A 12,710-nucleotide genomic window follows, 5' to 3' on the forward strand; every position below is an offset into this window, starting at 1 on the left:
TTCACAAATAAGAATAATTTGGCCTTTTCACTGCTTTCTCCTTTTGAATTATGTTGTAGTGCCCTCAAGCTTTTTCTGATCACTCTTACTTCTTTACTGGTAAAGGTAGAATGTACACTGGAGGTTGTTATTTAATAGACTGTTTATTCTTCAGCGTAGCTGGTGTCAAAAATACTTTATCTTTCAATTACATTCAGAATATTGAAAAGTTTTGTGTAATTGAAAGAATAAGGACCATGAACTTCTTTGTTATATAATAAATTACAGCATTTGGTATTTCATAGAAGGGCCAAATTAAAAAAAAAATGTTTTTCCCTAAGTGAGAAGAAATAAACAGATGGGGATAGAGAGTGTTCTTCATTCCTTATGTTTATTAAGTGTTGTTAGGAATTGAATACTCGGCAGAAAAAAAAAAAGAAAAGCAATCTATACTTACAGTAGTGTTATACAATGTTTCTTTCAAGCAAAGAATGCAGAAGAACAGTTCCTGAGTTATGCTGGTGTGCTCACAGAACATTTAAATAAGTAGGTATTGTTATTATGTTGGTGGTGGTGTGGTTGACCATGTTCTACTCTCGTGCTGTTTGTGGGACTGTACATAAGATACCCATCAGAGATGATAGTATTTTTAGAAAGCATCTGCAGCTCCTTACCTTGTCTGAATTTACTCCTTGTCTGAATGCTTATAATGAAAATTTAAATGCCTGCCAAATTGAAATGTCGGTATTTTCTGTCTTCTGCCTACAGTTTGTGTTAAATTACTTAACAGGGTCTGTGACATAGAAAATATGGTTTGGGGGAGTGGAATATAGGCCTAAAGCTATATATGAAGTGACTGCTGGGGTCATTTTACACAAGACGTTAGTGCCAGAGGTACACCAGCTGGTTGAGGTGTAGGTTAAACTCTGTCCCGAGGTCCATATCCACAGTGCTGGAGAGGTCCATGGTGCCACTCCATAGCTATTCCTGATCCATAGTTGGCGTTATGGTTGCATAAGGGTGGATATTTTTACAGCAACTTACTGAGTTCCTTCCTGTTCTGTAAAATTAAATGTCATGATTGGCTGTGTATGCTGTAAAAATATCCATCTTTTTAAAAAAAAAAAAAAAAAAAAAAAAGACTGTTTTCTTTTTCTTGCATTTCTGTAACATATTACGTGTGTTTACAATAAATTTGCACCCATGTCAAGCCCCATATCAAAACAAAGCAGTGCAAGGCCAGGCAATTTGTGGCCTTTCTGTGTCCTCTGCTAATGAAATACTACAATTCTTGATGCAGACCTGCTAATCTTTGACCCCAAACTCTTTCCATGCATGCCCTTTTTGCTCGCCCTAGGATGGGCAGGATACAAGCATGGACCCTCCTCAGAAAGGCCATTGTTGCTGGGTTCCTTTGCTGGCTCAGTCTCCAGACACCCTCTGCTTTGTTGTCAGAGTTGCTTTTTGGTGCCTGGGCCTTCTGCTTGGCTTAGCTGACCTGATTTATATAATATGTATTTGCTAAGGCACTTCATCTGACTTACCTTTTTTCTACAACCACTGTGGCTCTTCAGTCACTTTCCTTACACTTCCTGGTGACCACTTGCTGCAGTTACAGGTTTTTGGTCCCTCTGTAATAGCAGAATCAAGACTGAGAGTTTCCCTTTTTGCTGTTCCAGCCCTCAAACACAGACAGTTTATTTTGGGGAGCTCTGACTTTCAGTTTTTGTCATTGTGCTCTTCAGGGCAATGCTGGGTTCTCCATTTTGCCACCACTACATCCTTCCTTGCCCTTCCTGTGGTTGATTTTACCAGAAGCAAGAGGCATTCTTGTAAATGTTTGACCCATAGTGCATAGAAAGTTGTAGACGTGTCACAAACAAGGCTGAGGTTTCTGTTAGTAAATCTTCGTTACAGCCTCCCAGCCCCTGCCTTAAATGTGCCCTTGCACGTGGTGGACACACAGAGGTGTGTGGGTACAGCAGCCGTGTCATGCCAGTGATCACACATCCTCCACATGTTTCTTTGTCCTCTCTTTCCTTTATTTCTTCATCTTCCTCGAGCGTGCCACGTGCTGTGGCTCTGATGCTTCCCCTGCACTGACCCTGGGCTGTCTGGGCACTGCTGCTTGTTTTTTTTTCTGCTCCTCAATAAGCAGAGGGGAGAAGAGAGGGCCACTGGGAGAAAGCAGAACTGAGCTGTCCATGAGGAGCTGCCCTGAGCTGCAGCTCTACTCTGCAGCCTGGTTTTGGGGTTCCTTCCAGACCTAGCTCCTCTGCAGCTGTTTGTGGAGCAGTGACACGAGCTGGTGTTTTAGGTCACATCCTGGCTGTTATTGGTGGGTAGAAAGGGTTCACAATTCTTTTGAAAATCCATGGAGGAGATTCTGTTTTCTTTCTCTGGTTCAAACGTCATGCTCAGAGCTAAGCCTTGACCTTGCTATTTCCTTTCAGTAGTCTCAGGTGAGTGCCAGAGGTGTGTTATGGACAGGGTTATCACCTCTTATACCACTTCTCTTCCAGACTCAGTCAATAGGTATGGTATTTTTGCTGCTGTTCTCTTAAAAGATTGTGTTAGAGCTGGGGACGCTTTGTTTTGCAAAGTTAGTAAGGCTGTTCTCAAAGACACTTCATCTTGATGTGCTGTCCCTGTAAGAAACTACCAAAGCTTTTGACACAGAAGCACAAAAAAAAGTTTCATTCTTGTCCGTACCTGCGGGAGCTTTAGTGTAGGAGAATCAAGTTTTTAAATGGTTGCGCAAAGAAAAAAATTAGAAAAAGCTAAAGAAATCCTCTGGCTTTTCTGATGACTGCTTGAGCTGGCTGCTGCCTGTTAGTCATAACAAAGTACTTCAGAAGTTTGTAAACTAAAACACAGTACCTCACTGGCAGTATTTCCATGAGTTTCATGATTCCTTTGGTATACTGTGAAGCAAGATAAGGCAGTGATTATAACTAGAGTTTCCTGTACTCTGCATGCACATGTATATATATATAGGGGTGTGTGTGTGCTTCTGTTAACAGAAAATACTTTGGAGTATTTGTGTTTTTCAGCTCATGCAAACTGTCTAAATCAGGCATGGAGCCCAAGCTAATCCCCTGTACCTTTCAGCAGGGGCTTTATTCATGAGGGTCACAAGAACGACATAGCTTTTTGTCAGCTTGCAGCATGGCAAGAGTGCTCTTTCATCTGCCTGCAGAGCTGTGGAGAGATGTCCTTGATCTGGAAGGATGTGAGGGGCGGGGGGGGAGTAAGGGAGCAAACTGTAACAAAACTTTCAGATTTCCAATGCCTTATAAAGTCCTCTGTGTGGTTCCTAAGGCTGTGAGAGGAGTGGAGGGGTACTGACACAGCGTGTCACCCCTTTCATGATGCACGTTCTGTGCTCTCAGGCTAGCAAAATTTTCTCAATTTTAAATTTCTTCTTAAATGCCCTGTTGGAGAGGGAGCACAAGTCTTGGAACTCCATTATACCTTTGTCACTTCCAGGTAAATAGAAGGTTATTTGTTTGGTTATTTGTTTTGGTTTTGTTTTTTTCAGTGAAATTAATCTAAAATATTATTTAAATCCCAACCAAGTAAATGACTTATATTTATAAAATTATCTGGTGCCACCAAGACTTAATGAAAAATATTTCCTCACCCCATAAGGTTAGAAGAATTATCACTGATACTGTAGTGAAGACAAATTTGAACCAGGTTATCTTCTGATAGACTAACACAATTTGAAGTGTCCTTCCATTTATAAGTTCTTAAAATAAACCAAGGAAAAGGTAAATCTGCTGTGAACTGTAAGATTCTCACTGCAGGTGCTGCTAAGAACACACATCTTTGTCTCTGGTGCTAATTTTAAATGGACTGAGCAAAATAAGTCGGTCTTATATATTTGTTAGTATATTCATAACAGAATCAAGATTTTTTTTAATCAAACCTGGCAAGCATTATCAAACTAATGTCTTACTGTCATGTTTACTTCATTGCTTAATAGTGTAGACAGATGAAGAGTATTTGCTAACTGGGCAATTAAAATGGCAATAATTGATGGCATGGATTTATAGTTTTGGAGAAGGCATACACTACCAACTCTTTTTTAAAAGTTACTGGTTTTGACATTTGAAATAGGAGAGGTTTGATAATGAGACTTGGATATGATATATTCATTAAGGACAAAATAAAGTCAGTTTAAAAAAATTTAGCTATCCAAACAGGAAAAATTCTAAGATGTACAAAGCTTTTTGTTTCTGTGGGTTTCTCTGCAGTCTGTCTTTCTGTAGCTTTCATCAGACTTGAGTACACCCAGGACTGGGACCACCTTTACTTTCCACATCAGTACTGTGCCTGCAGCTGCCTGGTTCTGGGACTCTCACATCTCTGTCCAGCAGAACAAAGAAATGACAATAATAATTGTTTCAGAAATTTTTAAAGAATTAGTCTTATTTTTTACAAGATTTTGGAGCAGTTAAAAGCTCTCATTAATTTTATTTGCCCCTTTTTAAGTAGGTGGTACTACCTGGTGTTACAGGTAAAGGTACCAAGGCAGAAGCAGGCACAGACAGCAAGTCATGAGCTGTCATGGGAAGGAAGTCTGGTTGTTTGATCGCCAGTGCTTTGCTTTGACTGCCATGTTGGCTTCCCTCCTATGCTCGCTCTTTCCCGGCCACTTTGCTAACGTGGAAAGTTGGCATTTATTGGGTAGTGCATAATCACTGAGCACATTAGTACTTCAGAAGTCTTCTAGCGTGTGTTTTTCAAATAAACTTTCCCATGCTGCTACTGTTATGGGTTGCTGAGGCAAGAAGAGCTTTCATAAAGTAATGGGTGCAAATGTGTTCATGTGTGTGAGGGAGGTATTGTAGGGCTTAAGGGCTTTTTTGTGGGTGATTATTTTTGGTGTTGTACTTTGGAGCAGTTCCTGGATTTCCTTCATTTTGCTGTATTTTAGCTTTTAGACAGATTCACTTAGACCTTCATCCTTCTTTTCCCTTGAGTATATGTGTGCATGTATAAAGTAAAAGACAATTATTAAAACTTACACTAAAAGGTAGATGTGGATTCTTGTACTCATCCATTTGTCCTGACCTGATTATAATTCAAGCCAGGTGAAGGGATTCCATGCCAAGACCTTACTTATCTTCCATGACTTAATGTGTGAGGAAACAAGAAGTAACACTGTAAATGTGGGCTTTCAAATGTGGAATAGGATCACTGCATGTGACTCCTCCAAAGCTTTCTGAACCAAACACTGTCCTGCATGAAGTGTGATTGTGGTCAGGCATAAATTCAGGGTGAAATTTGGCTTTTTAAAAAGAAATGTTGCTAAGGAAGGCAGAAATTAAGTGATCAGTAATGTGCATTGGCAAGCACCGTCTCTAAGACACAGCAAAGAAGAACCTGAAGTGCTGTTTAGGATAGGGAACTGGTGGGACCAGTTACAGCCAAGTAGTCTGCAGTGGATATGAACTGGCTGAAATTGTAATATCATGTTTATACCATGGAAATAAGATGAGCAGAAGACAAGTGGAAAAGTCTTGCAAGATTACCTTCACCCTTGATAGTGGTCTTGCCATTACCGGGCCATAACATTTGCCTAAAAGAAACCTCCCTGTCCCTGTGGAAGCTGTGAGTTCCCAGGGCATTTTGCTTTAAAAGATAGGCTCATCCAATTGGGAAGCAGCTTTGAGCTCAGACAAGGACCCTCCGGATGAGCTGAGGTCTGAGGACACACTAGTTCAGTAAATTTTTAAAGCTTGGGGAGTTGTTTCTGCTCATCCTCTGCCTCAGGTAGTTGCATGTCTGTCTTTACAAAATATTAGCTTGTGCCTAGGTTCTGATGGCAAAGATTTTCAGGTGATTCTGTTTTGTGAGTGAAATGTCTTGGTTCATTTGAGTTTTTACACATTTCTCACTGGTACACTCCCCCCCCCAAAAAAAAAAAAAAGTTTTCATGTATGAGATTATTTTGGAAGAAAGACCACTGGTTATATTGAGTGCAGATATAGATGGTTCCCATTTTGTGTAGCAATGACCATTGTCAAATTGTGCAGCTTATGTGGACCAGAAGCAGTTGGCAGATGTTGTTGGAGATTGTCCTCTCAAGTACCAGATGAAAAATGGAGAAGAACACTGTACACAATTAAATAAATAGGACTGCCTTTTGAAGCCAGAAGATGATGGACTCTATACTGTAGGATAAAACTGTCCTTTAGGATGAATAGGTGTGAGTTTGCACAATGAGGATGCTCCCTTTCTGCAGGACAGGTAAAATTTTTCAAGCTAAAGGATGTCATTTTTTGCAAGGCTATGCTGAGCTTCGCAGTTTTTTGGTGTTTTTTTTGTTTCTCTGTCCTTAACAGGGAAGCTCTTGCTGATAGCAGTGCCATAACAAAGGGCTAATGGGAACTAGTCCCAGGAACCAATGACTGTCAGGGGATTCATAAGCTCGGCTGCCAGAACTGAAACTTTTCATGGAACTTTTATGCTCCACATGTTGTTTTGTAGTTATCATCTTGATGAGAGAGGCTATGGCATCAAAATGACACCAGCTAATTAAATGTTGGGAGAATCAGAAGATGTTGCAAGGCTTTTACACTGAGATTGCCAAGATTGAAACAGAAGCCAGTGACACACATCACCCTCCTTGTGGCTCATTAGGATGGGATGTAACTCCACGTTCAGCCAGCTGCAGGGTGGAGAAACAGTATGGAGGCTGCCATGAGGTCTTGACTCTAATGAACACCTGAAAGGTTAAATAAACCTCTCTGGCTTATGTTAGGTCTCAGGTTATAACCTTAGCAACTTGTCCTTTGATGTTTTCTTTTTCTCCCCTTCTCCTTGGAAACATTCACCTCAGAATCCTGTTCTGGCTTTGATAGGGTTGTACATGGGAACCTCTGTTTTCCATCTGGTGTTGTGTTGACTTAGGCTGCTAAGAGCTGCTAGGATTCAAGCTAGAGGTTTTTACCATAGACTGGTCACAAAAGCTTTAGCTTATTTTGATTTTTTTGGTTCTAGTTCTCTAGAATAGGATGAAGTGTCTATTCTACATATGCGTGTGATTTATTATAAGTAATGTTAATGAGGGATATATCCTGTTTGACTGTGGCAACTGTGCATTTCACTAGTGCACAGGTGGCCTTAATATTTCTGCTTTGTGGGTTTCTTCTTCTATCTTTAACTTCTGTAATCCTTGTGTTTTGTGGTTCACAAGATTTTTTGTTATTGGAAAATATGTTGAATTGGTGTCGGGGCCCAAACGTTACCCCAGAAGAAATATCCTTTCTTTATCAAATGTCTGCATTGTGAAATCTTCTCCTTAGTCTGTGGTTTTACTCTGAAAATTGGCTGTGGGACAATGAAATACTGTTCAAGACATTCTCTGCTCTCAGCTCTGTTTGCAGCCCTGTCCTAGCAATAACCACACTACCTTTTTATTGCTGTCTGAAGCAGCATGGGGTGGGCAGAGGGACTTCAGTTCTCCTTTGGTTCTCTGTCACCCATGAGGCACTTCCTTCTCTTCCCACTTGTAGAATGGGTCTTCATTTAGCTGTGTCCACAGCTGGTCATGTGGGAATGCCTCCACTCAAGTAGGCAAGCAATACTGATTTATACTGGTAGAAACTTGCCCTGTTGCCGTCAAACCAGAAACTTGCCCTGAAGCTGCCTGTTCACATTTGTCGTGCTTTAAGAGTGACGATATAGGGGTCACAAGGAGGTTGGCTTGACTTTAAACTTTTAGATTGAAATTGCTTGGAGAAGCATTATGTAGAATTAAGCATAATTTTCCTTGGAAACTGAGTAAACTCAATCCAGAAGCCATCGAGAGGCAATAAATGTGGGACTACAAAGTACCATCTTTCCAAAGCCACCCTTCAAAGCACACTGCACTCTCAGCCTGCCCTGAGTGCTGTGTGCACATTTCACTGGCTCAGAAATGTGTGTAATGTAGCTATTTTGTTCAAATTGCTGCAAACTCCCCTCATCAAGGAAGGTGATTTACACAAAGCATTGAGTTCTTGCACAGGAGACAGAGCTGGAGCTTTTCCATTAGAGGTAACCTTCAAGTGAACCAAGATGCACCTTATTCTTCTAAGTACAGCCCAACTAAAACATTTTACCCTAAGCTGGGGTTTGGTTTGAGAGGAAGTGAGGTAACTTTGGAAATACCATGGAAGTGAAGTCTGGTCTCACTTAATAGTATCAGAGCAGTTCCAATAGGCTCAGATATCTGCATTGTGAAATCCTACACCTTAATTAAAATCAGGAGGGGGTATCTTCTCTAACAAAGACATACTTTTTTATGATCAGTAGTCATTGAAGTAATTACAGGTTAACAAAAATAAAGAGCATTAAACAGAATGTCAAAATATGTCTGTTCCTTACAGTTGCTCCATTTTAACTCTTATCTCTTCTGATGTCACAATTTAATTAGGTATCAGTCACTATAGAGTTTTCCAGACAAGATCTGAATTTGTAATCTACAAATCAGCAGAGCTCAGTTGCCATCCTCTGTATTTCATTCATTTAACAAAGTGCAGAAGAGTGAAAATGAGGTTCACCTTGCACTTTCTCTGAGGCAGCTTTATGAGATACTGAATAAAAGTGTCCAGCTGTGAAGTTTAGTTTTAACATCTGATTATGCTTTTCTACACCAAAAGTGAGGTGATCAGTTACTTATGATCACCTTCAGACGTGCACACAGATAAGCATCTAATCAACCTGGGGTTAAAGAAGCCTTTTCTCTGTCTTTTTCTATGGGCAAGGATTTTCAGAATTTGTTTCACAAACGATGGTCTGTGGTAACCTTAAACGAACTTCATTTGGAAAATGTTTCCAGCTTTTTCTGTCTTTGGGTCTGCAGAACACCATTTAAATTGGTTGGGTAAAACAGCATTATTTGTGAATATCTGGTAAGGAGAGAGATGAAATTTTTACTCCTACCATGAACTCTTACTTCATAGGTGCCAAGAGAAAGTGCTCTCCTGAGGACAATAGCCATAATACAGAGTTGGAATGAGCAACTCATCATTTTACATTCTCTTCTTGCTGATCCTATGCTCCTAGTTTCATTTTTTAGGGATGTTTTGCTCTGCTGATTGAAGGGGGAGGCAGAGATTCAACAGCATGGTTGAAAATGTTGGAAAATCTCAGCATTGTAATTGTTTGAGAGGAGTCATCTCTCAGTTCCTGTCCATCTCCACACTTGTACACTGCTCTGTTTTGTAACCCTACAATGCACATACATCAGGCCCAGCAGATAGTAGGAAATCCAGGTCTACTGTGGATTCAACAGGTTTCAGCTTCAGCTGTTTGCTTGCTGCTGCAGTCTCATATGTTTTTGACTCTGAATGAGCAAGTTACGCTTTTCTGAATTTTGTGGAACTATGTGTTCAGAAGGTGGGATGGGAACAGGCCTGGCTATGAACAGGGTTTTTGGTTTGACATCAATGTAACTTGAAATCACAGCCTGAGCCATAATTCCAGGTTTCAGCTGAGGAGTTAAGCCCCTTCAATGTGCCTTATTGAAGACAGAGAGATGGTTTAGCCTAGCCTTTGCAAGGGCTGTCTTCCAAGCCACAGCTGCCTGTGATAGAGCTGGTGATGTCATGTTGGGTTGGTGACCTGCATCCAGCTGAAGGGGTCACAGTGTGCCAAAGAAACCATGACACTATACTGAAAATGTAAGAGAGAAGGCAAGTGTGGGTAGATCCTGAAGAAGAGGATGAGTCCATTCTGGAAGGATCAGCCCATGAGGAACTTCCTGCTCATCGTGCCAGAGGATGTTGAGTGCCAGTCAACATCTCCTGGTCTTATGGCTCACAAAAGGAAGTCTGTCTGTTCTTAAGAACTTGAAATTGTGGTTCTCCTCACCACATTGCCCCCAAAGTAAGAGTCAGCAGCAATTCCTCCTTTTGTTTGTGCTAGCCTGCCTTTTCTAGAGAAGCAACATAGTAGACAGAAGATAGCTGGCAGAGAGTCCCATTCTGCAAAGAAGAGAAACATTAGAAAGTGAAGGCCTTGGGAGCAAAAGGATTTTAAGAGTTCCTGAAAAGGATGTGCCTTTCACAGCTCTCTTATCTCAGGTGTATGTATGTATTATGTATTTTGGATGTATATAAAGTGTTGGTGGCTTTTAGAGGTGACCTGTTCTCTCGCTCTGCAGATTTGAGATGCATATACCTGATGGTTTGGGCCTTTCCCAAAATGTGTCTATACAACATTGGTGCCAATGGTTTTATCTGCTTTTTATGGCATAGCATGTGGCTGGGATCTTCCTCTGCTCTGAAGGAGACTGATGGCAGAAACTCTGCTCTCCTTTTCTTTCTTTGCCACTGAACTTTCTTGTTACCTCCTTAAAATCAAGTCTGACACTTCTATCATCTGATTTTCTTCTATCCTCCATTTGCAATATTTGCAAAATTTTGCTTACAGTAATCACAAGAGGCAGTCTCTGAGTGCAGTTGTGTTCTCCTGTTGGAATATTCTGGATTGTGTACTGCTGTCCACATCCTATGTCCACTGCTATCCGATATGGCCAAAGTACACCAAAATCCAATTGTATGCATTGTGTTGGTTTGACTCAAGCAGGCACGGCTGCCTGTGACATTTTACATGTAGCCTGTGGAGATGTTTCACATCCACCCACCTCAAATTAATTTTGTCTGGTTGCAGCACATTTTGTCTGACCTGAACTTCCCCACACATGTGCACTTCATGTTTTTGGAACTCAGCTTTGCCTGCAAAAGAAATTAAAAAGGAGGCAAGTGGAAGTAAAGTTCTTTGAAATATTAACAAGTCATTTTGTCTTCTGCTGGTTTTCATCAGGGTAAAAAAGAACAGCAAAACCACAATAAAAATAGCAAAGAAATTACTATGGGGGGCTGCAAACATAATAGTGATAGAGTTCACTTAGCTGTGGTGGTTTCTCTTATGTGATAATATTGAGGTGTTTTATTTCTCCCCTGTGAGGTAGATCACTATTAGCCACAATTTGTAGTGTGCCCCATGTGGAGGCTGGGGAGGAGAGCCTCAGAGGTTACATGAGACCGTGGAAGACCCAGCAACAGATTCCAAAGCATCTAGACCACCCAGGGACCCTCTCATGTACCACAAGCCATCAGGGAAAGATTAACTCTAAACACTTTTGGTTGCTCTGTACAGTATAATTGTCTAAATGAAATCAATGAATACTTGATTTGAGAGTCTCCCATTGCTCCATCCCTGCTGTTCCTAATGTTTGTTAACAGATTGCTTTGTGGCAGAGTGCAAAGGTGTCACTCTGTAAAACTGTAATGACTTCTGGAAAGGAAGTTGCCCTCTGTATTGCAGAAAGTACCATTCAGTTTTGATTGGAACGTGGGGAGCTGAGGAGTTGTTATTGCTTTTAGTACAGCTACTTGGAATAAAAATTTCTGCTCAGTTATGGTTAAGATTACGTTTCCTTTTTCCCTGCTTTTTTCTCTCCTTGTTTTTTCTCTCCTTGGTGGAGTTGGAATGTTCTCCTTTGCCCTGGCCAGGGAGCTGGCATGTGGTAAGGTCCTGGCACACCAAAGAAGAGGAGCTCCTTTTCTATCTCCTATACTCCTCTGTCTGTCACTCATTCTGTTTGCTACTTGTTTGACTTTCTCTTGGCTGTTTTTTCTCAGTCCTTGAGGGTTTTCTTGTCAGTCCCCAGACAGCTGTTTTATCATTTCGTGCTCTCTAAGCAGAAAATGAAGTGTTTGGTGAGCTGACTGGGTTATACCTGGTGAGGGGGTTTGGTGGTGCCAGATCTCACACTCCCTGGCTCTGGGAGCCAAGGGGACTGAAGAGGAAGAGATTGAGGCTGTAAATGAGCTCCAGCTGCACAAGCCTGTTGGCACAGCAAGGTGAGACTCATCTGAGCATTATTTTGCTGTTGTTGCAAGTTACATTTTGTCACAATTTCCCCTGGTGAAAGACCACTGGCCTTTGGGTTGGCAACCCACATTGCAGGTGTGTGGTTACTGACAGGGTAGGGGTGAAGATAATTTACCGCAGATCTCCCAGATGTCACGCCTTTGGCATCAGGTATAAACACTCTCACCTCACTTCCCCCAAGGGCTGTAGTTCATTAACTTCCAGGCCTGTGGAGTGGCCTCCTTGCCCTGACAGGCTCAAGGGGGCAGGCTGGCACCCCAGAGGGGGAGTGAGGCAAGGGCAGAGAGCTCTGTGCAGTGTGACAGCTTACAGGCATATCCACACCCAGCTCCCTCCCCAAAACAGCCCCAGTCCCCATCACACTCCTGGTGCTGACCGACCCAGTGCCCTTTCCCTGCCAGGAGTGCTCTGTGTGCCCCATCACATGCCGGCCTTACTGCTGCCTTGCAGCTGGGAGAAGAACTGAGAGAATTACAGCGAGGATAGTAACTATTTCAAGAATTTTGTTTCTATTTTTTTTAGATGTTTGTAACACTTCTTAGTAGTAATACTATAAATGTAAATTGTATCAAGGCCCAGGAGGTATTTGTGCTCTTTGTGTCTTTATTTCTACTTCTCTGCCAGTTATCCAGTGCTTTTTGTACTATTCCATCAACCTTTCCTAGGAAACCACATGTTTGACACTTAGCCTGTGAACTGACTCTTCCTTGAAAAGCCTGATTGCTGACAGGCTTTACAGTAAACAGGCTTGCTCTAAACCTCACTCCTTTAGATCCCTTTATACCATTCTAGTCATAAAAAGTAACCTTTACCCTCCCTCCCCTGCCCCCCCCCCC

General features: G+C 41.6%; 1 protein-coding gene across 1 annotated transcript in view; it reads left to right on the forward strand.

Annotated features, from left to right (window-relative positions):
• ITPR2 (inositol 1,4,5-trisphosphate receptor type 2) overlaps positions 1-12,710 on the forward strand; it is a 244,644-nt gene that overhangs the window by 180,338 nt on the left and 51,596 nt on the right. The gene's annotated exons all lie outside the window — the stretch shown is intronic.

The sequence above is a fragment of the Onychostruthus taczanowskii genome, unplaced genomic scaffold (genome assembly GCF_017590055.1).
Source record: "Onychostruthus taczanowskii isolate IOZ18803 unplaced genomic scaffold, ASM1759005v1 scaffold136, whole genome shotgun sequence".
NCBI lineage: Eukaryota > Metazoa > Chordata > Aves > Passeriformes > Passeridae > Onychostruthus > Onychostruthus taczanowskii.